The 27,146-nt window shown below is 41.0% G+C and overlaps 1 protein-coding gene across 1 annotated transcript in view; it reads left to right on the top strand.

Annotated features, from left to right (window-relative positions):
* Window positions 1-497: 497 nt before the first annotated feature.
* Window positions 498-27,146, top strand: part of TANC1 (tetratricopeptide repeat, ankyrin repeat and coiled-coil containing 1) — a 236,068-nt gene continuing 209,419 nt past the window's right edge. The window contains exon 1 of the mRNA XM_019636822.1: window positions 498-643. The gene's annotated coding sequence lies outside the window, so the exon portion shown is untranslated. The remainder of the gene's footprint in view (window positions 644-27,146) is intronic.

Here is a 27,146-nt window from a genome sequence, read left to right as displayed (position 1 = left end):
TGTGTAGTCAAGTAAGGCAGAGAAAATTCAAGACAGACACACAAGTCACCCTAAAGAATCCACCAAAACTTCAGCTTGGTTAATTGCTCCCATATGTCCTCTTCGGTTGTTTTTAAAAAGCAGCAAGCAGGGGAGGTCGGGTCACTTCACTGATTTTAAAGAGATTGAAAAAAAGACTATCACCCATCTTGATCCAGTCCGGGAGTGGCCCAAACTCAGCCTCGAGGGACTAGCCCCCTTGGGGGAAGCTGGGGACCTGGCCGGGAAAGGCAGAGCAGGGAGGCGCCGCGCCTGCACCCCGCGGAAAGTTCGAGCGCCGCGCTCCAGCCGGTCTCGGAGCCGCCGCGGCCCGGGGCGGGGAGGGGCGCAGGAGGCGAGGCCCGGGCGGGCGGGCGCGCGAGAGGAAGGTGCCTTCGGGAACACGCGCAAGGGCGGGGATTCGGGCTGCCAATGAGGCCCCGGTGTGGGCCGTGCGAGGCGGGGGGACGGGCGGGATCGCAGCCTTAGCTGTGGCAGCTGCAGGAGCAGCGGCCGCCTCGGAAGCTGGAGGAGAGGCAGCGGCAGAGCGCCGAGCTGGCTGCGCCCGGAGGCCCAGCCCTGGGGGTGGGGAATCGCGCCGAGGAGCTGGAAACTTTCCCAGCAGGTAACTCCCGCCGCCCTGGCGCCGCAGCGGGCCTCCGTGCGCCCGGGGTACAGCCAGCTGCAGCGGAGCAGAGGGGTGGAGAGGGTCCCGGGGAAGAGAAGAGGGTGATGGGGAGAGTGGAAAGGCATGTGGGAAAGTTTCTGGAGCCTCCCCCACCCCCCGCTGAGCACACCCGGGAGCTTTCCGGGGATAGGCACAGACATGTTGGGCACCCCGGGCCTTGGTCCTGGCGGCTCTGGAGAGTCTGCGCTTTCCCTTCGCCATCTCCTCCTAGCTGTACCGAACCGGCCCCCAGAGGAGCTGGGATTCGAGGGCACCCGGGGCGCGCACCCCCCCGTCTCCCACCCGGCCTCCTCGCCCCTTTTCTCGCCTCCTCTGTAGCCCTCGGGCTTGGCAAGGGCCTGGGCTGCGCCTGGTACCTGGGGCGGGGAGGCGGGGGAGAGGCGCGCCCGGCACCGCGGGGTCCAGGGTGACCCTGGAGTGTAAGGGAGCGCGGGTCGCGAAGTTGCCGGGTGAACTTAAGCCAGAGGAGGGTGATGTCGTAATGCCCCAGTCTGGGCTGAAAGTCGATTGCTGCGCTTCCAAGAACACTGCGATTAGCATATCCATGTTTCTTGGGGGGGGGGCAGGTAGGATTAGATATTGAGGGGGAGCTGAGAAAGACGAGAATTGTATCAAGATTGTGAATTCCCCCTGTTATTTGGAGAGTGGAGAGCGGTCACTTTGTGAGTACTTATGTCAGGGCGCACCGTCTTCCTGAAGGACTTTGGGGTGCAGGCGAACAATGCTGGGGGGTGTGCGGGGCTCCCGGCTTTGGCGCGGCAGCTTTCCGGAAGGCTGGCTAGGAAGGAAGCCCTAGGTATTGTGCGTTGTGTTTGCAGACAGAAATGTCTCTGGACAGGCGTTTTCAAAACTTACTTGACTTATTGTATAAGGCTCCGGGAGGAAATGCGGCGGTGGCCAGGTAGAAATAAGGCGCTGTGGGCAGGGGGTCGGAGGACGCGGGGCTGAGAGACTGTAGTCTTCCCCTCCCAACTCCCTCCAGGCCACTCTTGGTAGCCCTAGATCCCCGTTCCTGAAGTGATGGGACTCGTCTCGGTAGCGCTGTACCCTGTTGGAGTCGGCTCAGAGAGGTTAGGAGGGCACCTTCATCTTGAACTTGACCCGAGCTGCAGCGCGGTCTGAGCGGGTTACAAGGGACAGAGAAGCTGAATCTTCCCGTGGGATGGGCCTCAAGCTCGGGCACGGAAAGGCAGTGCCTGGTTCAAAATCTTTGAGGAAAGGGCTTAGGACCGCTGAGGTCGCTAACTCTGGAAATACCAGACCGCCAGACTGCAGAAGTTAATAATGTGTTTGGAGGGGGTGGGCATGGGAGAGGAAAAGAGAAACCTGGTTAGTTGGTACAGAGAGTTAGTGTTTCTCCGTGGTGGAAATTAAGGGAGCCTGCATCTCTGCCTTCACCAGATCGGCTGCTCTCTCTTTTTTTCCTTCCTGGGTCATCTTTATTCCTGCCAGGCTGGCACTCCTGGAATGGGGGAGGGGAAGGAGAAGAAAGCAGTTGCGAAGGCTCCCTGGCCAGCTTGGAGGTATTTTCATGCCTGGGTTTTAACAGCTGCTTCTTGATTGCTGGGAATGAAAGCATTTATGAGGGACTGAGAGATGCTCATTATAGTAGTAGTCTGAATGTTTTACTCATCTAAGCTCCTTTAAGGATCTCACAAGGGACCTTCCCTAGAGTATGCCATTTTTTGCAAAGTTTGTGTCAGCCAGAATGCTTGGTGATTGTCAGTCAGAATGCATGGTAAACATATCCTGGCGGTATTAAGATGAAAAGTATGCAGGAGAAAAGGAAATACGGTATCTAACATCCTTCAGGACTTCCTCCTAGGGTTGCTCCTGTTACCTGCCAAGTGAACTGGGTCCAGGCTTCCGGACTGTTGTGATTTGACAATAAGGGATGGGAAATAGTGTCATCGATTTTAGTGGAGGCAGGAAAGTCCAGAATTAAGTTTAAAGTCACTTTTCATGGCCCTGTCTTTCAGCTGGGTTGCCACAAACAACTTTTGCGGGGACTTGGAAGCTATGGTTTTCCTGCTTTCTTGGTTTAACCACCAGAATGTCCAAATTATCATAATTTGTGTCCACGGTGGAACTAAAACATAACTGATTCATAGTCAGCCCTTTTCTGCTTCCCATAACAGCCGGTAGAAAAAAGAACATTTTGTCTCTTTAACCACACACAATTTCTTTGGTGCCATAGTGGGTTTTTGACACTGGGTGATTGAGGGCACAATTTTAAAGTCAATGGAATTGTCTCCATTAAGTGTCCTTTTAAAAGGCGACATTCCCTTCTAAATTTCTGATTAATTCTTTATCTCCCGGCGAACATTAAAACCAGTATCCCTGGGCTGGTAGAACATAATCCATATTATAATGATGCCTGCCCACGTAGCTGGAGGTTAATGTTATGTCAATGTTTCCATTAGACATTTCTAACCCAATTGTGAAGGTTTTGTCTGGGTTTGGTTAAAAGTAGGCTATGAGTCTCATAGCTACAGAAATGGCTTTATTTTTATCTTTCTGCTGAAAAGTTTAGTTTAAGTTTTAAGTTACGGAAGTAAAGTTTCCAAAAGCAAAATAATGCAGAGGATTTATACAGATATGTAGATGTGCCTCTACTGAATGATGGGGTTACATCCCGATAAGCCCAACATAAGTTGAAAATATCACAAGTCAAAAATTCATGTAATACTCCTAACCTACCAAGCATGAACATCATAGCTTAGCCTAGCCTACCTTAAATATGCTAGGAACACTTACATTAGCCTACAGTTGGGCAAAATCATCTAACAAAAAGCCTATTTTATAATAAATTGCTGCATAGCTCATGTAATTTATTATGTGTATCACTTTCACACCATCATAAAATCCACAAAATTGTATCAAACCAATATAAGACTGGGACCGTGTATGGGTTCATGTCTGTTTGTATATCTGTCATCTATCTATGTAGCTAGCTATCTACCCTGGGGAGGGATTTGATTTAACCCTAGGATAGTTTTGTTTTGAACTGTCTAAATACATATTTCATTGGTGGAAAAACTAGAATCTCTGCCCAAGCCTCCTCCCCACCCCCCACCAGTTGACTGTACAGAGCTCTTAAGCCTTTCTGGACCTTGGTTTTCTCATTGTTATCATCCCTAAAATGCAATTACCTTTCAAAACTAAAGTTCTGTGACTCTCCAGGGGTTTGAGAAATGCAGGCATCCTGGATTCAGTGCTTTAATATTAGCACAGTACTTTGGGCTTTGTAAAGGGCTTCACTTACATATTTTATCCCTGAACCCTCAGTTAAGTAGACTGAAGTGGGACAATTTAGATCAATTTGCTCAATATCATCTATAAATGGTGGAGTTGAACTTGAACCTAGGTCTTTTGTTTGCCCCTATTCCTCCCCTGTGCCTCTCTTTATTCAGGGTGTCCACCTGTGAATTGGCTAAAACCTGACAGACTAACGTTAATATGTTGTGGTTTCCTACAGTTCTTCATTTATGGGTTATTCTGGTTTTAGAACCCCAGGGTTGTTAACTACGCTTTAATGTCAGATTAAACACAGTTCACTAATAATGGTAATAAAACTTGCTCCCATAAGAGAGTTCAGGAATACACATATCTCAAACTAATCATTTGTTTATTCTCAACTTCTATTTTATTACGTCAGCTTCAGGGTAAAGTGTGATTTATAATCTGGACCAGCACTCCAGACAGCATTCTTAAGGAAATCACTTCTCAAATTTGTACGTCTTTTTTAAAAATAAGAAATATACATATCATTTGCCTTTCATTTTGTTATCTTTTGGCTTAATTTACAAAGCCTGGATGAATGTCTCTATTTTGGTGTCATTCTTCTTAGGCTCTTTTTACTGATGTCTGCATAAACCCGATATTGCAACACTTGGTGGGCTAAATAAATTCTTCCCTTGTCGTACTATTGATTTAATGGTAAAGAAGTAGCAGGTTGCAGGTGAACCATTTTCACTAAATGTTTGCAGGGTGCTAAATGTTTGTCCTGTGTTCTGCTTGCCAACTTAAGAGCACTGACTACAACTTGACCCTCATATGGAAGCTGGTATGGATTTTCTTTAAAAGGTTCTAAATAAAATTATGTGCCAAACTGTAGGCCCTTTTATGTCTGAGCAGACCATCCATTTTCAGCTTTTTAAACTTCTAAGAATGTCTTTTCAAAATATTAAGCACTGGTGTCTCAACCACATGAAGAGGATGTGTCAATCAGTACCGACTGACTGATGGTAACGGTTGCCATTCCTTCCTCTGTGTGTGAGGAAAGAGAGATTCATGGAGCAGTATTTGCTAATGAAGTTAGGACGCTTTGTTATCAGTGTACCAGAAAGAGAAAAGAGCAGCAGAGCTGAAGAATGACTTCCGGTTTTTTATTATCAGGAGAGTGGATTTTGAATGACAAGAGGACTTTTGGTAAAGAAGGCCATGGGGAACATTATCTTGAGAGTGAAAGGGGTTCTGGTTTGGCTGGCTGTGTCACTGATGGTGATTACCCTTGTAGGGTAGATGTTTTCTTTAGGGCCTCCTGCAGGTATGTGTGATCAAGGAGAATATTGTGGAAAGAAGAAGCCCATAGGCAAGAATATCAAGCACAAGAAAAGTCTTGCAGAGGGATGGCATCGTCCCTGGATTTTAGCATAGATTTGCCACTACCATGGGGGAAGTTTAGTAAAAATCTTCCAGCCACAGTTGTGTATAGATGTGAACCCAGGATGTTCACCCATGGAGCCCAGAGCCACGATGACTCACCACCTTCCCTGCCCCACCCCAGCACACCTAGGGTTACTTGTGGATCGAGAACAGTGGCTTGGGGTGGGGTGGGGCTATGACCTTTCCATGCATATGTAGTCATGCAAAAACAGGGTCCTATATTATCTGTGCTTCTGAAGAAATATGAAAAAGATTCGATGTACAAGGGTGCATATAATGTATTTACACAGTTTAGAGTACAGTATATCCTTACGTAATGTGCTTTTTTCCCTGTCCTATCAGTGCATTCTTCTTTGGCACTATTCTAATTGCTGTTTAGTAAATCTGCTACATACATTACCATAATTTATTTAGCCAGTCCATTTTTACATTTAAATGTGTCGGAGAGAAATATCTCTTAGGCTCTCACAGCCCTTTGGCTCAGATGTGATTTCCTCATCATTAAATCACAGGCCCAGCACAGCACCCAGCACACAGAGGCACCTGGCTGCTGGTAGCTTCATAACCTCACATCATCAAGAAACCGACTCTTTGCTCTTAGTTCCAATTTGGGAAGACCCTGGAGAGAACCCGATTGGCTTGATGCCAACCAAAGGAGGACTATGGTTGGCAGTCCTGGTTAGACCCACAAGATGTGACTGTGAGGAGACAAGACGTCCCACAAAGAGGGGGGTTCTTTTTAATGGAAGAGGAGCTTTTTAAAGGAGCTGGGTAAACAAAATACAGGATGTTTCTATTGCAGGATATGTTTTCCAAAGTGGTATTGCTGGTGGTAACAACATACCAGTATGCCAAAGGGTATGGACATTTTCAATGTTTCTGTGTCGTACACTCCATAGTGTTGTGCGTAGTAGATGTTTTCACATTGTGTGGGGATTTGAATTGCTGCATTTACAGGCACTAGTGTAACAGAGTATTGAATTACTGCAAAAAACTCGGGAGGTGATCATTATTCCCATGTAACCCATTATGCATGCCTCTTTCTGCCATGCTTTGTTCTAAATTACTTGGGATTAGTAACATCAATTATTAATATTTACTGAGTGCTTGCTGACTCTGATATTTGAATTTAAAAAACATCCGTGGAAATGAAACTGCGTCCTGTTTTCTTGCTCCATTTTTCTACATACATAGAGTGTTATGGCAGGGATGGTTTGTTGCCCATACCACGGCATTCCCCATCCTGCTCCCCTTTACTTCATGTGGCTTAAACTAACAACTGTTTATTTGCTTGGGATTCAGAAACTGGAGCTGGGCTCAGCTAGATGGTTCTTCTGCCTGTGCCTAGGCTCACTCATGCTCTGGTGGTTACATGATTTACTGAGTGGGTCACTGTTGTAATAATTTACCACCTTACTTGATAACATGAAGTTCGTTTTCCACTGCTCATGTACTTCAGAGTAAGTTGGGTGTGTCCGCTGCCCCAGGGAGTGAATCTTGATTAAAGCACTTCAACTTTAGTAATGGCATTACTGTTTCTGGTGACTGGTTACTGACTAGATATGTGATACTATTGGTTCCCACTGTGTTGGGAACCTAAGGTTGTCAGCAACATAGAACAGAGGTTGACAGTCTGAGGCTCACAGAGTACAAATGTGGAAGGTGCCTAAGACCACAATGACTTTTTTCGCTGCTGAATTAACCAACCCTAGAACCACTGTGACTCAGAACTTCTCATGTGAGAAAAAAAGTTTTATTATTGCTTGAGACAGTGATCTCCAAAGTGGAGTGTGCTAGATCATCCAATACGAGAGGAAGAAAATATTAAAACTTTATCTAGACAAAAACTAAGCTTTGTTAGTATTTAATAGATGGGCAGACATTGGTTGGTATATATGAAAGTCTCCTGTCACTTAGATAATTTGAGGTCACTCGAGGGAAGAGTGGGCATTATACAACCTGGTGGAATTGACAATAGTACCCTCATTCTTATTCTTGCCTTTGGAGGACTCTATCCATGTAAATGGATTTATGGATTATATTACCAACGTCCGTAAAATCGGCAGCACATGGCTTAAACAGATTCTTGCAAAGAAAGTGTAATGAAATAATGTAAGTATATAGGAACAAGAAAATGTCTCACTTGGAGATTAGGAAATGAATTTTAAATCAAATTAATAAGTTGGTACAAAAATTGTGTATGGATTTGTATTAATAAATTAAAACAATCACACTGAATCATTCTCATCCTTTAAACTTTTTTAAATCAATTAAAAATTTTTTTAATTACAGTTGATATTAAGTTTTATTTTATATTAATTTCAGGTGTACAGCATAGTGGTTAGATACCTAGGGTTACTTGTATAACCCTATTTATATAATTTAACCCTATTTTATTTGTATATATAGTTATATGTATATTTATATGTATAACCCCATTTATATAAATTTATATAATTTAAGAAGTGATCCCCCTAATAAGTCTAGTACCCACCTGGCACTATACGTAGTTATTATAACATTATTGACTATATTCTCTATGCTGGGTTTTACATCCCCATGACTATTTTGTACCTACAATTTGTACTTCTTTGCTTTTTTCACCTAGCCCCTCAACGCTCCTTTCATCTGGCAACCATCAGTTCTCTGTATCTTTGAGTCTGTTTCTGTTTTGTTCATTTATTTTGTTCTTTAGATTCCACATATAAATGAGATTATATGGCATTTGCCTTTCTCTGTCTTACTTCATTTAGCTGTAATACTTTCTAGGTCCATCTATATTGTTGCAAATGGTAAGATTTCTTTTTTTATGACCGAGTAATATTCCATTGTATAAACGTACCACATCTTCTTTATCCATTTGTCTGTTGATGCAGACTTGGGTTGGTTCTATATTATGGCTATTGTCAATAGCGTTTCAGGGAACAAAGGGGTGCATATATCTTTCTGAATTAGTGTTTTGTATTTTTTCAGATAAATACCCAGAAGTGGAATTGTTTGGCCATAAAGTGCGTTAAAAAGTTTTCAATGAACTTTTATAATGTACTCACTTCATTAGTATAGATGTGTAATTCATAACTCTAGTGTTTTAATTATGTGTAAGTTATATACATCTTATAGCATATTGGGGGTACATGTTTAATTTTTTAGTGCTCGGGCTGCATGAGCAAAACGGTTTTGAGATCACAGCTTAAGTCATTTATAATCACTTAGTTTTTGTTATTTGCAGCTGAAAAGACCATAGCTGATGCAAGGACAGATAAGAGCAGTGGCTGTCCCCCTTTTAGTCATAGCTTTCAAGACTCTTGATGATATGGTCCGTAACTTTCTTTTCCAGACCCAGTTGTTCTCTCTGTGCCTCTGCAAATGCCACTGAGCTCCTGCCCATTCTATAACTGTCACATACCGTGTGTCAATTTTGCCTCTGAGGAGACTGTTCTCCCCTCCCCCACCACTGAAATTTTAATTGTCCTTCAAAGTCTAGTTCAAATAAATAGTGCTTTCTCATTAACATTTTTCTGATTCCCCCCTTCTGCATTTAAATGGTTCCTAATACTTAACCCCCCTAGCACATTGAATGTACATTCATTATAATGTTTTGCTCTTTTTGCCTTTTATTATTAAGTTGTTCACCTCTTTGCTTTGCCTGTGGGTTGTAGGCTTCTTGATGGTAGGGGTCCTGTCTTGTCTTGGTCATTTTTGTTTTAATTGCTTGTTTGCCCTTCTGAGAGAAAGGGAGGCAGACAGAGAACCCACAGCTGTTAAACATGACTCTGTGCCAGTTACTCTGTGTGTGTGTGTGTGTGTGTGTGTGTGTGTGTGTGTGTGTGTGTGTGTGTGTGTGTGTGTGTGTGTGTGTGTGTGTTTCTCACCTCCAGTCCTTGACTGCCTTAGGAGGTAGAGAGCTTCGTGTCCATATAAGGGATGGGAGGGCAAGGAGCACACATGGCCAAGACAGGAGGATTCAGGATCCAAACCTGGGTGGTGTTTATTCCAAGGCTGTTTGGTCTGCCCTCACATGTGTTGCCTACAGTTACACATTGTCCTTTTTTCACATGGGAACACTGACATGGGTGAAAATTGGAAGCTCCTTGGGATAATGGTGCAAAAACATTACTGGACATTCCTAGGCAGGTGCAGTGTGTTCAAAGGAGAGTCTTCTGTCCTTGTGGAGTGACAGGAAAAGCCTGGAGAATGAGATCTGTGAAGATCTAAATGCCCTTGGACAGTTAGCTGTCTGCAAGTACCGCCAAGCACAGTCTTGGGAGATAGGCCCCTGTGGTGGGGTCTGGCTTGAGCACCCTGTCGGGAGAAGGGAGTATCCCTGTTGCACTCCACATCGCTCAGCTGAATCAAATTATTTATGCTGATATTTTCTCCATGGTAAAGATAATTGAGGGTTGACAAGTTGTCGGCTTTCAAGTTGAGCCATGTTAAATATATGTTATCATGATGGAAAACAGACATCTCTCCAGGGTTTTAAGGGTCAAATGACAGAATGTATATGAAAGGGTTTTGAATGTAAATTGCCTCCCAGATGCAAGGGAGACATCAAATTTGATTGTTTCCTTGTAGCAGTGACTTGTAGTTCAGGTTTCTTTGTTAGCCATTTTTGTCTTCTTTTAAGAGTATTTCCAAAGTTTTAAAGTGTTGAGATTTTTAGATGGCCTAGGATGCAGTTTTTTTCAAACAACAACAAGAACAACAAAAAAGAAACCAAAAACCCAACCGGATATTAGTTGAAAGCTTGCTATAAAACTTTTAGCCATGGAGTAAGTAGAATGTGTGATAAGGTGAATCTGTCTTGGGATCTAGTTTTTCAAGTACCCGAAGGACCCATTTATAAAAATGGAAACACTTCTGGTACATAAAGATGGAACTACGGAGAATTTGAGGTAAATTACTGGAAACCCTTAAGTACCACCTGAAAGACTATCATAGAGTTTTGATTTCAAAACTTTTTGTTTTGTGTTTTGTTACGATGAAGTCAGTAACTTATTTTGCGGAGTCTTTGGAGAGGGCTTGGGGAAGCCTTTGAAAAATCTCAAGGTTTTGAAAGTGGAAACTAGGTGTGGTTTGACAACTTGGATGAATTTGAAATCTATTCCATTGTAGATTTCCAAGAAAGTGGATCTGAATAAGTAAAATTTAACTGCACTTGAAGGAAATTTTGCAGTGGCATTTTCATATTATAGTAAGAGCCTGACTTCAAATTAAAACATGTTAACTTATAGAGTAAGCATCTACTTATTTATAGATGCAAAAGACAGACAAAGTGAGGGGCACCTAAGTTGTAAATAGATACAGTTGTGAATTTTTTATGATTCAGAGTTCTTGAAGCATGTATGTGACATAGAGAGCCTTACCTCTCAGAGTGACTTATCAAGATAAAGCAATAATTCCAAAAATGGGTTCCATGGCAAACTGATTATCAGGAAATTAATAGATGTCATGAAGGAAAAGTTCTGTGTTCAAATAAAAGTGGCAAAATCTGGGCTAAGCCAAGTAAAACAGGTAATTTTGCTTTTAATTACAGGACTTTTGAGCATAATTATTTCTGATGTTCATTCTGAATCTCTTTGAAGGGAAACAGGGTATTTATTATTTCCCAAATGCATTGAACTGCAGAAACGTTTTTGGAAAACATCTTTGGGCCTGAGAACAATGTAAGGTTGTTTAATTTGCTGAAATAGTTTAAAGGAAATCCCATCATATAATTTCACCTGACAAACTTAAGTATGCATCTCTAACTAAGGACGTAAGAAAAAAAATCACTAATTATCACTTTTAATAATATTAACAGTAATTTCTTAATATCATCGATTAATAGTTGCCCCCAAATGTCTTTTGTCACCATTTTTGTTTTTTGGAACAAGGATTCAATCAAGCTTCACATAGTGCACTGTGGGTTATTGTTTTTGTTCCTTTAGTCTTTCTAAAAGTAGAAAAAGACTAGCTCAACACCCGCCCCCCCACCCTCTTGACTTTTAGAAGAGAATTGATATGATGTCCCATATTTTGAGTTTGTGTCTTTATGATGTTGTTTACCTTGTCCCTTTGTCTCCTGTATTTCCTATAAACTAGACGTTAGCTCTAAAGGCATGTTTAGATTATTCAGGTTAAATATTTTTGGCAAGAAAAGGTCCTAGACTAGGCTTTTCCCCCTCTCCTCTGACTTGGAAGAGGCATTAATTTAGCAAATCATAAGTACCTTTTTTTAATATAAAGAAATAATGGCTTAGCATATGTTTGGAAATTAATTCTATTAGTATATCAAGGGGATGCAAGTTTAATTTATCCCACTTGTGGCTGGAACATGGTGGTATTTTGAATAGTTGGCCTGGTTAAATGGATATACATTTTCAGTATATTTTAAGACTATAAGCCACATACCTCTTGGGTAAAATGGCTTGGGTGTTAAACATTCTTAGTGGTTGAATTTGATTCAGAGTGACAGGGTACCTGAATTGTAATGGTAAAACACTATTCCATAAAGATTTATTTCTAAGCACATTAATTTAGGAATATGCATTAATTCTACTTGTATTTCTTAAGTTTTAACAGAATATTGCTTCTGATAAATGCTTATGCTAATTTGAAATATACCCATAAATCTAAGTACACCCTCAGGGTAATAATTTCTTTTTAAAAACTTTTTTATTTTTCATTTACAGTTGACACACAATATTATATTAGTTTCAGGTGTACAACATAATCATTGAGCATTTATATAACTTATGAAGTGACTCAGGGTGATAATTTCATATGTATGTTGTTTTGGAAACTCAAGACGTGTAAATAAAAGCTCCTGTCATAGCTGACTTTGCTAACTTAATTTGCTATTTAATTTTTTCCCCCTTGATATCTGTCCAATTGCTTGTTGTATGTCTGGGGAAAAAAATAAACTTAAAGCAATTTTGTGAGTCTTAATGAAGAATAGCATGGTATGTATAAAGTAGCTTTGTGTGATGAATGGTAGCTATCATGGGCAGTTCCCAGCACATTCCTACATTTATTTTAATCCCTTAACAGGCAAGAATACTGTTTTATACATTAAAAATTGCCTGTTTTGAGTAATAAGGTGCCTTGGGTAGAATCGGTACTTTGTAACTAGAGTAGTACACTAAAAATATATACACACACTCCTTTTTTCTCCTCCCCTTTTAAAAATACAAATATATAGAACATAGTGAAAAAAAGCATGCTCTTTGAAGCCAGATGGACTGTGGTTTTTGTGGGTAGCTCTGCGCAGTTTACTAGGTCTCTGTTTCTTTGTCTGTAAAATGGGGTAGTAATTCTAGTTTCACAGGGTTTTTGTCAAGACTAAAGGTGAGAACCTATATAAATCCCTGCGCACCATGCCTGGCTCATAGGTGGCAAAAACAGGCACTCTTCTCCTTTTAACCATATTTCAAAATTCAACGTTCTGGATCAGTAGTTGAATGGACATTTTTGTTTGTTCTGAGTATTTTTGAAACTGCTAATTTTAAGGTACTTATTACCGAAGTCCAGATAAGACCTTGATTTCAAGATAATCTGTATAGTTAGTTGCTTGTATTAAAACAATCAGATTTTATATGAAATGTTTTGCACAAATAAAGTGGGACAGTTTTAGATGGTCACTGATAGAGGAAAAAGAACCAGAGAAAAAAGGACATTTTATTATTGGCATGAGGATATTGCCAACGAACTGTCTGGTTTTAATGAAAATCAGTATTTTAATAATCCATTGATTTAATAAGTCTGTGAGAACATGAGACTCCACAGACTTCCGTAGAGTTTCGTTTGCGTGTGGTTTAGAACCTTTAACTTTTTTATTTAGATGGAGTAATTCCATCACCCTGCGCTTGTCATACATGTGTATTTATGAATGGGGCTGTCGCCAACCAGGAGATCAGGCTCCCTACAGAGGAGGGGAGTCAGTGCTCGCCCCACAGGGGCTGCCGTCCTCAGGGCGGAGGAGGAGGGGACCATTCTCCTTACTGGCTGTGTGCCTGTTCAAGACTCGCGCAGAGGGAGAATTAATATATCCTGAGTTTTGAACAGGAGACGTCAAGGAACAGTTTGGAGGCTGCTTAAAGAGACATTTATGGGCCCATTCTTCTTGGCATTGATGGGTAAAACCAAGAAGCGTTCCCCTCTGTCAGCTGTCTCCAAGTGTTGGGGTCTTTGGTTCAGTTCATGGCTTGTACCAGAAAAGTTCTCAGGGAGACAAGGGCTCACACTGCTCTCTGTCCGTGTAGCACCTATTTTCTGAGAATGAACTTGAGTTCAGCTGCACTTGAGCTTTTTACACTTTTCCCCTACCAGTAAGCAACAGTTTGTTTATCCCTTTCGTTCTGAAATGTTTTGTTTACCCAAGAGGGACCCCTTAAACGGTCCAGCTCCACATACCAGAAGTCAAGCCAGAAGGAATCAAGGTGTGTGATTTCCCCCTTCCATCATGGAAAAGTAAGGAGATACCATTTCTAGAGGGATAGTGATTGCATTCTGAAAATTCCGGTGGAAGTTTTAAAGACATTTCACCTTCAAGAAGGGCTTCGTTTTTGCTTCCTTCATTAAGAGCAGTCTTGTATAATATCCTTATGAGTTTTAGAAGTAAAAAGTTACCATGAAGGTGTTAACTGTTTGACAAATTAGAAACTGTTTTCATTTGTCAAAGGGTGGTGGAAGTCTTGCATTAATTTTTCCAACAAATATTTCTTGAGGGCTGTCATTGTGCCCTTCTGAGTTTGAGGCCAGCTCTGTGTCTCAGCCTGAGGAGACAAGTGCATGCGTAGTACACATGTTAGAGAGACACATGTGCGGCAGGAGAGTAGAGGAGGAAGGGGAGGAGGAGGAGGAGGAGGAAGAGGAAGAGGAAGGAGAGGAGGAGTTGGGGGCTGGGAGGGCTTCAGGGAGGAGCCCTTTGCCAGGTAAGGAAGAGGGTGAGGGGCTTGCTGTGAAGGGAGCACCATGAACAGGGGCCAGGAGGCATGAAAACACAAGTCATATTTGGGGTGTTGTTACTAGAACAGATGGTGCTTGGCATTTGGGTGCAGTGGCAGGGAGGAGAGAGCCAGATTGCAGAAGGCCCTGCGTGCCAGGCTAAGAAGTATGGATTTGATCCTATAAAGCAAACGATAGCTGTCAAAGGTTTTAAAGCGGGGAGATGATGTAATCAGAGTTGTGTGTTGGAGAAAAAGCGTTGGCAGTGGTGGTGCAGAGATTGGCTTGGGGACAGATGGGCGGCAGGGCTCTCTGCTATGAGGCTTTTGAAGTAGGTCAGGTGAGAGATGATGTTTGAGCCTGAGTTAGTGGGAGGAAGGGAACTAGTGTTCGTTGAATACCTTTTAGTGTGCATTAGCTCATGTAATCTAAGCAAAACACTTTTCATAGAGTGCTGTTGTCATCATCCTCAGTTTGCAGAGAAGGAAACGGGCTCACAGTAACCTGGGTCAGCCAAGATTTGAACTCAGGTTGACAGTCCTGTGCTTTTAGAACACCATGCACTTAGAACAGAGAACCCAAGGAAGGCTGTGCATGGGAGATGATTTTTGAGGTGGAATGGAAGCTTCTTCCAGAGCAGAAAGGAATACAGCAGGTCCTCAAAAAACATGGCTTTGTTCAAGGTTGTTTCATTATCACCCTGATATGATGCAGTGAGATGCTCTAGGAACTTAACTCTTGTTTACATCCATTAGCCTATGGTAAAACTGGTTTCCACATACCTTGTTTCGCTCAAAGTCACAGAACCTATGGATGATGTTAAGCGAGGACTTACTGTACTTGGCAGCTGACTGGAGGTAGAGAGCAATGGCTGTTTCCAGGTGGGGCAGCAAGGTGTGGACTATGAATGATACAAGTCACTGAGAACTCTTTCAGGAGGGGAGAGGCAAGGTTAAGAGCCCCCCCTGGGACACCCATTTGGAAATGCCAAGGCACTTGGAAATTTGGTTCTTAGAGCAGCATCCGGCTTCCCTGTAGAAACTTCTTGAAGTCCTCTGGGTAGGCTTGGGGTAGAACTTCTGTAGGAGGGGACGAGTAACTAGCCCCTTTCCCCGTAGCCCCTAGTCCTAAATAGTATTGCATATCAGAATTACCTGGGGCACTTACTCTGAATGCACATTTCTAGGCCCTGCCCATAGGAGTGGTTTAGTGGGTCTGGAGTGGGTTTTGGCAATCTGCATTTATATCAAGACCCTGGGTTGAGCGAGGCAGGTTACAACAGGTTCATACTTTTGAGAATGCATGACTCTGAATGGCCCAGGCTGTCTTTTAATTGCACTTCTTTCAGGGAGCTTTGGATAGCTTCTTAAACAATATGATGTTGACCTCTGGTAAAAAGCAACACCTAGGAAAATTGCTTGTTTTTAGGAATTTATATACATTCATACATAATTCTGCCAAGGATGCTTTTTAGTTATTTGGATTAATCCTCCAAAGTAGGAAGTCCTAAAAATTAGGTTTGTTTTTGCATTTTAAGTGGACCTTTGGCAAGAGGTTTCTAGTGAAATTAGACTCTTGTGTATTTTTCTTGCATATGAAAAAGAGGTTGAAGGAGGGAACCTAGGATATGGGGAATGAGGAGTAATAATACCCTGGGGTCCTTGGTTTGCCCAAGAATGGCCTAGGTATCACCGATTAAAAGGCACTGAATGGGCACCTGATGTACAACATGGTGACTCTAATTAGCAATACTACATTATATATTTGAAAGTTAAGAAAGTAGAACTTAAATGTTATTAACACACACACACACACACACACACACACAAATGTAATTATGTGATGGGAATGATGATGGATGGGATGGTTATAACCTAACTGTGGTAATCATTTTGCAATATATACATGTATCAAATCATCACGTTGTATACCTTAAACTTAGATATGTTATATGTCAATCATAGCTCAATAAAGCCAGAAAAAAGTCACATAAAAGTACTCAACTCTTTGAAATCTGGGTTTTAAACCCAATCAACCAACCAGTTATTAGACCATTTGCTTGTTATTAGTCATGATTCCAGCCTAGGTTCCTTTCCCCTTCTTCTCTGTCAGTTGTGTCTTTTTAAAATTGAGATATAATTGACATGTAACATTATATTAGTTCCAGGTGTACAAGATAATGGTTCTATATTTGTATATATTGCCAAATGATCACCACGATAAGTCTAGTTAACATCCATCACCACACAGTTATAAATGGTTTTTTGCCCTGTGATGAGAGCTTGTAAGATTTACTTTCTAAGCAACTTGCAAGTATACAGTACATTATTATTAACAGTAGTCACCATGCTGTACATTATGTTCCCAGGACTTATTTTATAACTGGAAGTTTGTACCTTTTGACCCTCTGCATCCATTTTGCTCCCCCCCCCCCACACACACAAGTTGTGTCTTTCTTGAGTGAGTGGAGGCTTTAAAGCCAGACAGACTAGGTTCAGGTCCCAATTCAGTCCCTTAGTCTCTGTGTGACCTGGGCCGGTTACCCAGTCTCCCTGAGCTTGTTTTCTGTGACTTTGGAAGGTGGGTTCTTTTGGGAATTGAGTGACATAAAGTCAAAACACATAGACCTAAACCTAGCCACCCTCCCTTAACCTTGGGAGGGAGGGTGAGGCCTAGAAATGTGCCTCATTCCACCAGCTTAGTGCCTACTAATTCCAGGCAGCGGCGTATTCTGGCCAACTGTGCTGGCCGACTGTGCAGTGCGTCTCTTTATTGCCATTACCTACCTGATTCTACCTTCCCTCCAGAATTAGGAGGCATTCCTATTTGGTTGTGGCTGATAATGGCAAACAAAGGTGTTTTTTTGGTTTTTGTTTTCAGCCTAGGTGTTTTTTTTTTGTTGGTGCCTGGTTACCGTTGGGATATTTTTTGCTTCTTTGTCTCTCCTAGTGAACAAGGTTTGGGTTCATTAACTGCATGCTGCTGATTAGTTCATTTTTCTCATGTGTGGGAGGGGGAAGCGGCTTCCTCTTGTTTTCCCTCCTTTGCTAAATGCCTTTCTACTTCCTCTGTCAATCCCTAGCCCCCTTTCCTTAGTCCCTGTCCTGGTGGAGGGACAGGAGGAGGTCCGCTTGCCCTTTGGTAGGTTTGCCCAGTCACTGCAGAGAAACCAGGTGAGCCCTTACTTAGTGCCAGAGCCTTTTCTTAAATGATCTAATTTCATTCTCTTAAAGGCCTTAAGAGGAAGCAGGCATTCTTACTCGCTGTACCCAGTTCGCACATGAAGGTTCGTGTCGGGCCCCAGGTCTCATAGCAGGTTAACAGGACCCTCTACCTACTCCTGCCCTGCTGCCCTTCTGTCCTGCCCCTTGCCCACTGATAGGTGTCTTCTGGGTGGCTGTCTGTGCAGAATTGGTCCACTTGGAATTCCTTTAAGGGTGCTGGCCCAAAGGTCAGCTTTAGTGAGTGGTCTGGGGCCTGGAGGTGCTGTGGAGTTGGGGAGTGGGGAGAGGAACTTGGGGTGTAACTGACAGTGTTCAGAGGGAGAGCAGGCTGGTGGGATTAAGCAGGAATCCTGCAGTTGCTTCAGACTGTTTGTTGCCTTTTTATTTTGACTGGCTCCTGAAAGACTCTGCCTGGGTATATTCATAACCTTCTTTTTGGTTTTCTGCCATTTTAGTCCTACGTTCTAGGTTGCTTGTGACTAGCTTTTTTTTTTTTTTGAGGGGAGATGATAGTGCCTTTAGATTATCCACGATAATTATGATGTCCTATCCTTCAGGACTGTGGATGTGAACTCTTCACATAACTTTCAGCATCAAAACATGTAGGCGAACAGCCTAATGGAAAGAGCAATGATTGTGGAGTAGAGTAGACTCGGTTTCAGATTTCTGCTCTCCCTTAATGCCCTTGGACAAGTTTCTTAACTTCAGGGCCTCACTTTCTTCATCCGTTAAATGGGGATCATTGTACTCTGTGAGAGAGAAAGTTCGTACAGTACATCTGGAGTAGGGCTTGACACCTAATAGGTGTTGGTAAGTGTCCTTATTCATTTTCGTTCAATTCAGTGGGTATTAAATATATTTCGTGTGCCAGACTTTGGACTAAATTCTGGCAGTCACAAAGATTAGTAAGATGTAGTTTCTGTCCTGGAGGAACTTAAAAATCTGGTGGTCAGGGCTGATGCATACAAATTCATCATAAGGGGGTTAAGTGCCAAGGACCTAGGCTGTGGCAGGAGCTGAGCCCAGGAGCATGTCCTCTGTCCTGAGGATTGGGAGATCCTTTCCTTCCAGAAGGTTATACCTGAACCCTCTTCTTGCAGGATTGAATAAGAATTAACCAAGCAAAGGAAAGTGGGATGGGTTGTAGCCAAAGCAACAGCATGAGCAATGGATTGAGTATTTAGGAGAACTATCCCCAGCCTGCGTTTGGCTGGAAGCAGGGCATGCTGGGAAATGAGTCCAGAAAGCCTAGTATCTGTGGGGGTGCTGGTGGGCCTGGTGGGCCTTGCTGAAGAACTTAGAAGATGTACAATTTGCTAGTTTGGAAATATCAAAATGTAAGGAAAAATAATTCTATAAATAGTGTTAATAGCATTGTCAGACATTTTTATAGCATGCACTCTGATTAAATAAATTTTGTGTCCATACAACAGAGTGATCTGCCGATATCAAAAGAATGAGGTAGGTTTATATGTGCTCTTAAGGAAAGAACTTCCAAGAATATTATTAAATGAAAAAAATACATGCATAGAGTATCTTTGGAAGCATATATAAGAAACTACTTATGGTAATTGCCTCTGAGAGGGATATGGGAGTCTGGGATAGATCACAGTCTTGCATTTTACTGCAGACCCTTTTGTGCTGTTTGGCCATTTTTCACATGCATGCATTTCTTTAAAAAAAAATACTGTAGAGAAATGACTAATGTTGTACATTATCAGGTGAGCCGGAAACGAAGCAGCAAAGTGTAAAAATAACTTGTGCTACTGCACTGTAATGCTGTTATGCAGAATGCTAGATTATTTCACAATAATACCATTCATGGGGGGTTTAGAGTTTCCCACCTTCACATACATAATTTCAGTCAGAATTAATCACTTCCATCTGTGCTTTGGGCAATTAAAATATTTTAGGAATTATAAATGTTAAATGATGGTTTATACAGTTTGGAAAGGAAAAAAAAGAATGGTATCATTTAATACAACATCCATGATCTAATTACCTTCCATTCTTTGCATATCCCCTTGTACAAAATATAATTGTCACTAAAATATACATTTATTTATAGGTTTTTCTGTTTAATATGATTTCATGCATTTTCCCAGGTGTTGCATCGTTTTTCTTATCTTTTTGAATAGCTGCAATTTCGTAGAATGCCATGATTCCCTTACCTATAGCCCCTTTGAATCACTCATGTTCATGTGCTTCCTGTTATAGCTGTTTGGCTTTCTGGGTTGATGTTCATCTCTTCCTAGACCCTTGGGACAGGGTGGCCTCTTTGTCACCAGAGTGCAGGTCACAGGGAAATGGCTCAGTAAGTAATTTTGAAGGCATGGATGTTCCTTTGGGGCTTTACAGCAGCGTTTTAAAGTAGAGATGGTAGATAGGGGCTCTTTTTAGCCAAGGAAAGAGATTCAGGTTAAGCAGTCTTCCCAAGGTCACACAGCAGGTACCTGTAAGGGGCTGAACTCAACCTTGAATTCAGTTTTACGCTATTCTTGAAATCAGAATTTTTGGTAGGTTTTGCTGGGGAAAGAGATGGCTGGATTTCATTTAGAGTCAAGTGAATAGGATTTTGACATTTTAGTGAAATTTAATTGTTCCAGAGTATGTAGAATCTGCTGATGGGTGAATTGGGTTCAAACCTCACAGCATCTTTGACAATGACCCGTTGTCTGACCTTGGGCAAATTTCTTAACTTCTCTGGGAGCTAGTGTCCCATCATTTAAATAGGTCTAAAATGTATGCGGCACCTAACCTCCACAGGGCAATCAGAATACACATAAAGCTTTTAAGATGGCTTCTGGCATATCGTAGGGGCTCACTAAATACTAATATAACTCTTTTTCCTGATGGTTTGGTGAAAAAGAATAATTAATACCAGTGTTGGTAAAGGTGATGGGAAAATGAATACTCTCATACAGTGCTGGGAAACTAAGTGGGGCTAAATGTTCTGGAGGGCAACCCGTCAATGTGCTAATTTAAAACAGGCCAACTCTTTGAACCAGAAATTCCAGTTCTAGACATTTATGCTAAGGAAATAATTGTACAAACACATAAAGTTACATTACATGGATATTCACTGAAGTACTGCTTAGTAGCAAAAATGCGGGAAAGCCAAATATTTCCCTCCAAAGGAGCTTGGTGAAAAACTTGGTCACGTGTACAATGGAGTAATGAGGGAGGAGCTTTGTACAGGATGAGAGGGAGCTGAGCGGAGTCAGGTGGGAAGATGGTGTCTCTCTACTGCGAAGCTGACAAATAACAGCAGGTGACAGAACAGTATGTATGCTAGAAGCACAGTTATGCTCCCCCCCTTCTAAGTATGTATTAAGTAATTGTTTGACACATTTAGGGGTCTAGTATGTGCAGGTGCTAAGCTAGGCCCCTTTAAATGTATTTGCGTACGTAGACAGTCTGAAAGCTCTTTGGGCGATAGGATTGAACAATTTTTCCTACTTAAAAAATTACTTGTATACTATTTTTTCATTATGTATTTTATAATCCATATTTTAAAAAAGAAAAACACAGAACCTCTTCCTCTACTCTTAAATAAACATAGAGGGATTTCTGTTCTCTCTACCTCCAAATTTAATCCTTACACTTTCTCCTTAAATTTTTAAAAAGTTAATTATTAAAGTTCACTTCTGGTTTTTTTTCGAAACAGAAGACATTGTCTTTTATCCTGAATTGCTTTTACTCCACAGCAAATAGCCTTTGAGTGTCTCCAGTGTGAGGGAATGTGCTAAGGTTTGGCATTGATACTCCAGACATCTACAGTGTGGATTGGACAGCATCACTCTAAATCATTTAAAGAGTGCTTAAGGAATGAAGTCATTTTAATATGAAAAACTCTTCAGGTGTTTTGGGCAAAGTAACTCTAGTGTACTTGACATACCTAGTTTTAACTTTGTGTGTGGAGGGGATTTGTATCTCAGGACAATGGAAATTAAACTATCAGTGGGTCCTAATCTTTATTATTTCATGGTTTATAGATCACAGAATAGATTGTTGTTCTGTCATTAATGGTAGAAGCAGAACCTCTTTTTGTGGGGAGGCAGAATGAGTGGAAGGGGAGGAGATGGATAGAGAGAGGAAGAGGGTAATATATTTTAGAATATATATATATATATATATATATATATATATATATATATTTAGAATAGTCCTCATTGAGAATGAAAAAAATCAACCTTGATGTTCATGCCTCAATTTGAGATCTTCATATTTCAGAGAAGTTGAGCTTTCAATATTTTAGAAATTTAAAAAAGTTACAGCTTGTCATCAAGTTTATTTTGGGGCTTTGTAATATTATTTTGCTAAATCCTAAGTGGTTAACTTTATTGCATTGGGGCTGGAGAATATGCTTTTAGATTTTTAAATTGAATTCTTGGCATCCTATATGAATTATTTTGTAAAAACTGTTTTGAGAAGAAACTGATCAAATACCTTTTTGTTTTAGATGTGATACTAAAGGTATGTTTAAGTCTGCTTTTGAGTTTGTTGAGACATATGACACCACTCTAAGTGGAAAGATGGCAGGCTTGAAGCTGGGCAGAGCTGACTATGAATTTAAGTTTTGCCATTTTTAAACTTAATTGCCTTTTATAGGGCTAATTCTTCCTTGCCTCACTGGTTATGAAGACTAAGAGATAATGTGTGTAAAGCCCTTGCTGCCTTGTCTAGTTAAACGTTCAGCAAATACTATTGGATTGTCGGAAAAGTCATGATGTATTTTGTCTGTTTTTCGAAGGTCATTTATTTATATAAAGAACAAAGATCAATCAATGATATATTGCCTGTTTTGTTCGATAACCTTTGCCATCTTTCAGTGAGCTTCCTAATTCCTCATTCATAGTAGGACCTGTCTTTTCTGCGAAAAACTGAACAAGGTGCTGATTTACAGCCTCCTCTGAGTTGAACGTTATACCACACAAGGAGTTTTGAAGAGAGCAAACAAGTGGAAGTCTGACAGCGCAAGGTCAGGCGAGTATGGTGGGTGTGGTAACACATCCCATCGAAGCTCCAATAATTTTGATGGGTGATCAAACTTGTGTGTGGTCTCGTGTTGTCATGATGGAACACAACTCCTTTACAGTTAACAAGCTCTGGACGTTTCTGGATGATGGATTCGTTCAAACTGTCCAATTGCTGACAGTACACATTCAAATTGATTGTTTGGTTCCTTGGTAGGAGCTCAAAAAACACGACACTTTAAAAATCCCACCACACTGAGAGCATAGCCTTACTCTGATGAATGTCTGCTTTTGATGTCATTTGAGGCGAATCATCACGTTGCAACCAAGACCGTTTGCGACCACATTGTTGTAAACAATCCACTTATCATCAGTCACTTCAAAAAAGGATAGTTTTCCTCACGTTTAACGAGCATATTGCAGATGTTTATACAAGCCGTCAAATGAACTTTGAGTTCATGCAGAACCCAAATATCAAGCTTGCTTGTGTATCCCAGCTTCTTCAGGTGGTCGTGAATGCTTGAATGATGGATGTTCAGTGTTTCAGCAATCTCTCATGTCGTGTAACGTGGGTTTGACTAAATTAATGCCTTTATTGTGTCGTCATCAACCTCGGTGGGCCTCCCTGACCAAAGAATGTCATTGAGATCACAGTCACCAGCATGGAATTTTGTGAACCATTGTTGGCATTGACGTTCTTGGAGAGCATTGTCACTGTAAACTTTATGCAACTTTTCACAAGCTTGACACGCGTTCTTCCCTTTCTGGAAGTAAAACAGTAAAATATGGCAAAAATGCAGTTTTGTCTTCCATCTTCAACTTGTTGTAAACTCTGCAAAACTCAACCAAATTGCTCAGTGTTTTTTTTTAGAATGAAGCTAGAACTGTCAGCTATCAAATGACATAGCAATAACATAGATGCGAATGACTCTAGTTCTTCCAAAAAATGAACTAGTGCCATGTGTTGCAAACATGCATCATGACTTTTCTGACAACCCAATAAGTTCCTCCTGAGTTCTACCATTGAGATGGGGATTCCCTGTGTGTTGCCGTTGTGTTTGTATAAGGGTGTTCTGTAGACCTCTCTGCATTTATACCTGTGTGGGATCCGGTCTGGAGGTGGTTGGCTAGGGGCCACAGCGTTGTACCTTGAAAATTATGGCAAGCTGAGAGTTGGTTATCATTGCCATTGAACTTTTTAGTGTAATGGATGATTACCATATGTTTCTTTGTGTTACTCTCTTTTAAAAAGCACTTTTGTAGAGATGGAGTGTAAATTCCAATGTAAAAATGTTAATCTTTGAAAACTCAGAGTTAGGCTCCTGTTATCAGCCCCTTGAGTGTTATGAAATCTGCTAGAGGCGAGCCAGATCCTATTAGGTAATTCCCCCCTCCCCCCGCCTCCCGCACCACCCCACGCTCACCCCCAAGAGTTTTGCCAGAGGACGGATTGCTAGAGGTCCGGACACTTTCAACTGAAGCTCTCCCTATGACTGTCATTGCTTAAGATCTTTCTTAGGTTTTTATAGAACGGGATAATGAGACGAATTCCAGGTGAATGGACAGACTTATTAATAGTACCTGTGTCCACTGAGTCTGGTCTCCCTCCTTCTTCTCCCTCCCATTTAAATCTTTCCAGTCTTTTAAGGCTCTATGCACGACCCACATTGCTCAAGATGTTTTCCAGACAGCTCTCAGTTCCACTCTTGTATGTCTTCCTATAGTAACCGTATTAGCACAGGCACCACTGTCCTTGCTTTTTATATGTTAGTCTCAGAGGATAGCTGACCCGAGGGCATCCGCCAGCCAGCCATGCTTTTTTGTTCATACTTCTTTGCATCTTGTTCCTGGAGGTGACAGGGAGCTTGGTACACTGCTGCTGATTTTGTTTCTTCCTCTTTGTCTGGTCCAATACCGTCTTAGAAGAATACTCTGTAAAGTTATCCACACAACAAACAGTCTTCTCTCCTGTAATTTTAATTAAAAAATAAGACAAAAAGGAACTTTAAAAATAAATTTTTGGGTGTGTGTCCTTTCAGTGTTTACTTTTCATAGACATATATGTGTATTATATATGTTAAAATGATACGCTGTACTTTTTATTGTATAGTTTGCTGTTTTTACATACACACACCTATGGTGCATATTGCTGATATTAGTGTGTATTTTACAAGTGATTTTTAATGATTGCATGTAATTCATATTCCAGGCTATAGGTATACCATCATTTTTAACTACTTATTATTGAATTTTAAATAATACTGCAGTGAACATTTTCCTCCTATAGTTTAATGAAGGACCTCCAGGAATTAAACGTTAAAATCAACTTAACATAGTAGTTTCAAAACATAAATTTGTACAATCTGTTCATTTTAATCATATCTAAGTAATCACTGTGGTCTGGGACTGTTCTAGGTATTGTGGGGTACACTCAGAAATAAGTATTAAAGTACTAAGGATAAAATAAAACATGTATACCAATAGAAAGTAATAGCAGGTATTTAAATAGCCTATTTATTTAGATAAAATAGGCACTAAAGAATTTATGTAGACAACCCAAGTGTCCGTCAGTAGATGAATGGGTAAGGAAAATGTGGTATATATTAAAAAATGGGATAATATTTAACCTTAAAAAAGAAGGAAATCTTGTCATTTGCAACATGGATGAACCTAGAAGACGTTATGCTAAGTGAAATAAGCCATACAGAGAAAGACAAACACTGCGTGGTGTCACTTATATGTAGAATCATAAAAAAGAAAAGTTTAACTCATAGAAACAGAGTAGAAAAGTGGTTGACAGGCCGGGGGGTGGGAGAAATAGAGTTTGGTAAAAGGGTACAAACTTTCAGTTGTAAGATGAATAAGGCCTGAGGTTCTAATGTGTAACATGGTGACTATTGTTGATAACTCTGTATTGTATAATTCAAATTTGCCAAGAGATTAGAATTTAAATGTGTTCTCACCAAAAGAAAAAAAAAGTATGTGTAAGATGATGGATTTGTTAATTAACTCAAGGGGAATCTTTTTACAATGTGTGTGTGTGTGTGTGTGTGTGTGTATATATATATATAATCACATACTGCACTGTATATCTTATTTTATTTGTCAGTTATACTTCATTAAAGCTAGGAAAGAAACGGAACTTTATGCAAGAACTGTGTACAAACTAAAAACAAAAAAACGGGTATGTGTGTGGGTGTGTGTCTCTGGGTGAATGCAGCTACCTGATTTGTAAGTATGACATAACCTCATTGAAGGGGGTGAAGATGAAAGGCATCAACCTAAGTAACTGTGGAAAATGGTGTTTGACCAGTAACTATTAAGGCTAAAGACAAAAGGACCTGTACATTTACACTGTATGCTGGTTGATAAAGTTGTTTGTCATGGGAGTACAGGTTAACAATTCTGAAACTACATGTATTCAGGAGTCAAACAAACAAGCAAATGGATAGTGGATGGTGGGAGCTGGATTTCCCACTGTTGGGAGAGGGAAGTCATAGGTCAGCAAGGGCAGAAAGCTACAGTGAACCATGTGGTACTGGATTAGAGGTGGAGACATCAGTATGAATTTATGTTAGCTTAATATAGATATAGAAAGCATTCCAGATGTGTGGTGCATACACGGGTTAGGGGTTGGTACATATATGCATTTCCTAGATCTGTCCACTGAGAGGGCTTGGAAGCAGTGACACCCCAGAAGCAACAACATACCCAGATCTTGGTTTCTAAATACCGTTCTCCAACAAAAGTAACCAGTGCTCCTTGGAGAAATGGGTAATTATAGATGTAGAGCATCTTGTATTGCAAGAATATAAAGAAGTACTCAAGAAAACAAAGAATGTGGGCATGTCAAAAGGACATAGGAGCCAACCTCAGAGAGCTCCTAATATCCAAAGCTGGAATGATTTAAGCAACAAAGTAAACAGTGTAGTACTGAATTACAATCCAAAGTGTAAAGTAAATATACATACATTTATATAGGGAGAAAAGTCGTCTTCCTTATAGAAGAATTCCAACTAACTTATGTGAATACTTACTGCTTCAGGAGCTGGTACTTAATTTCCCCCACACCTTGAGTGTGGGCTGAACTTAGTGACTTGCTTTTAAAGGATAGAGTATGGAAAGGAGGAAAGGTAAATTTACAATGGAGAAACCTGACACCAAATAATCCAGGTTGACATCAGGAAGTCACGCTGTTGGCATGTACCCTTCATATGATGCGATGAGAAAGGCACTTTGTATCAGTGGCCTCCCCACCAAAACCCATAACCTCAGTCTAACTGTGAGAAACACAACACACAAATCCCAATTCAGGGACATAATACGCATACCTGACCAGTATTCCTCAGAATTGTCAAGGTCATGAACAACTGTTAACAACAGAGGAGACCAAGGAGATAAGATGATCCTGGAGATGGATCCTGGAATGGAGAAAGGACATTCGTGGAAGAACTGGTGAAACCCACATAAAGTCTGGAAATTAGTTAATTTTTTAAAAAGATACTAAAAGCATCCCCCCCCCCCAGCATTTAAGTATGAAAACATTCAAATATAAAGTTGAAAGAAGTGTACAGTGAACACCCACATACCTAACAACCTAGAGTCTCTAGTTCAGGTTTTGTGATTTCTGCTTTGTTACATACC

This window comes from Hipposideros armiger, unplaced genomic scaffold (assembly GCF_001890085.2).
Source record: "Hipposideros armiger isolate ML-2016 unplaced genomic scaffold, ASM189008v1 scaffold_30, whole genome shotgun sequence".
Lineage (NCBI taxonomy): Eukaryota > Metazoa > Chordata > Mammalia > Chiroptera > Hipposideridae > Hipposideros > Hipposideros armiger.
Note: the sequence above shows the minus strand (reverse complement) of the source record. Positions and strands in the feature narration are given on the sequence as shown.